A 2523-nucleotide genomic window follows, 5' to 3' on the forward strand; every position below is an offset into this window, starting at 1 on the left:
GTTGTATTTTGTCTATTCCTTTATCAATTATACTTCTCTGCTTCATCTATACAATGGGGTCGCACATTTAACTGAACATGCGAATAATAAGAAATGAATTTAAATATCTGCATGCATATCTCCACCTCTAGGAATTCTGATTTGCTTAATCTGGCCTGAGATAGACATGCTAACATATTTTTTTTAAAGTTCCACAACAAAGACCAATGTTGAAATATGCTTTAGAATCACTGCATTATACCAGTAAAATTTTGCATACTTTGGAACAATCTAAGTAGATATAAAAATAAGGGAACAGTCCTGAGCCTCTGTGTACCCCTAGGCACTCCCCTCACACTGCCCTATAAGATCTCTATGCTGTGGCTTCGGGGTGTCTTTCCTAGCCATCTGCCACGGTGGATGGATGAAAGGCCTGAGCTAACATGGGGTTAGCTCATTAAGCAACTACAATAAAGCCTTGTTCTTTTTGCAAAAAAAAAAAAAAAATAAGGGAACAGATAAATAAATAGGTGAAAAAGGCTGCCCTCCATAGAAATTAGGTAAGAATGTATAGGTTAAGTCCCAGGCAGCAGCACTTTTGACATTCCAGTTGAACTCAAAGGGAGACAACTGCCCACAAACCCTTGATATACAAAGGGTATTCCAAAGGCCATCAAATGAGCACAGCATGTTATCAGTCTTAACTCAGATCGAGTGTATCAAAATCTGAAAGCAAATAAAATCCTTCAGGTGATTTATATGTATTTTCAAGTTTGAGTCACTATAATAATCATAAATGAGATTTCAACTTTGTCTAAAGTATTAATTTAGAAATATACAAAATACCATTTCTTTGGCCTTAGACTATATTTTTGAGCCCTAAAATACACTAATACTTATATAGTGATTTAGTGCACAATGAAATGACATTTCATATCAATAGGCAAATGATAGATTGTTTAACATAATTTTGGAAAAATAAGATTGATATGAAAGGCTGATTTTGAATTATCTACTTCTTTGGAGCTGCCTCTGAATAGCTAATTACATTCATTGTTTTTAGAAAGCATAACAAAATGGGGGGAAAGGGGGCTTGAAAAGGTAAGGTGTGTACATTTAAGACTGAATCCCCTTTTATCCTATTTTTCCATTTCTCAAAGGCTCCCACTTCTGCCAATTTCCTGCATTTTCTACTTTTACATCTATTTTGCATATTTAATCTATAAATAAAAGTAAAATGTATAGTCCATAAAACAGATAACTTATAAAAATACCCACTATTTACTCTATATATTTTCTTTACATATAAAAGTCTGGTGTTCTGTTTGTTTCTAAGAAACAGGCAAATTGAGTCTCTCTGGCTCTTTAGATTATAGATGATACATATGGAAACAATGAGCAGCATTTGAAGCTCTATTAATCAATGTTGAGTTGATTTGCATTTTGAAGTTGTTTGTCGTCCATCCTCTGGATTCACAGGACTGGTGAGACTTACATATGAAGATACTATGACTAGATTATCATGCTTCACACAGAGGAATTCTTTTTAGTAGGTGTACTTTGATTCATAGTATGATACCATTATTCAAAGTCTTAAACCAAATAAATGAGCCAATTACATTAGGCATTTGTTCTTGTTTATAAAAACAACATGTAATATCATTTTGATCAAACTGTTTACAAGGCATAGTGATTAAATGATTTCTTGTATTTTCTTTGTATGCAATTTCTTTCCAATTGGTATAGGAAACTGATTAGATTTTCATGAACCTTTATTGCCTATGAAGTGATTCCCATAGATTTCCTACTTTATTAATTGTTCTAGCAACTTTGCCAACAATGATTTATATAGAATATTTCATCTTGTAACAGGCTCCACAGTCAACTAATTGATTGCTGCATGAATTATGCATCTTATGCTGAAAGCAAGGAAGCATGAAAGATACATCCAAGGTCATTTTCAAACAAAGAAAAGGTATATTAATGAAAAGCTTTTGTAAAGTAGGCTTTATTACTTTAATTTTCTGTTTTCTTTATTCTCTATATGTGTCAAGTACAGAGTTATAAGAAAACTGTAACATTTCACTTTTAATTTATGAACAAAAGCAGGCATCCAAAGTTCAGTGCTCTGCAGCCAGAGAAAACCTGTAATTTAATTAATTTAGTAGAACTAAGAAAAGTACCAGGAATGACATACAGATTTTTTGTCTGTTTCAAAACTAACCCAAATGCAATTCAATTTGCCTATAATTTATTAACATTCAAAGCATACGGTTTCACAAACAAGCAGTTTAACTAGATAAAGGACATGATAGGTCTAAGTGCAGGGTATCTATCATTTTAGAGATGACAAGGACAGTTTTGAAAAGTTATCATTTATTCACTCTAAGAAGATGTATAAAGCAGAGTATATGTGTAATTCTTTGATGAAAGAAATCAAGTTGAAGTACTGAAAAAATCTTAGCCTTTGGTGCCTAGATACTTTGATTACTTAACCATCTATTAGTTGTGTTTCTTAAAGAAATTTGACTTGCCTGAACCTCA

This window comes from Cricetulus griseus, chromosome 6, assembly GCF_003668045.3.
Source record: "Cricetulus griseus strain 17A/GY chromosome 6, alternate assembly CriGri-PICRH-1.0, whole genome shotgun sequence".
NCBI lineage: Eukaryota > Metazoa > Chordata > Mammalia > Rodentia > Cricetidae > Cricetulus > Cricetulus griseus.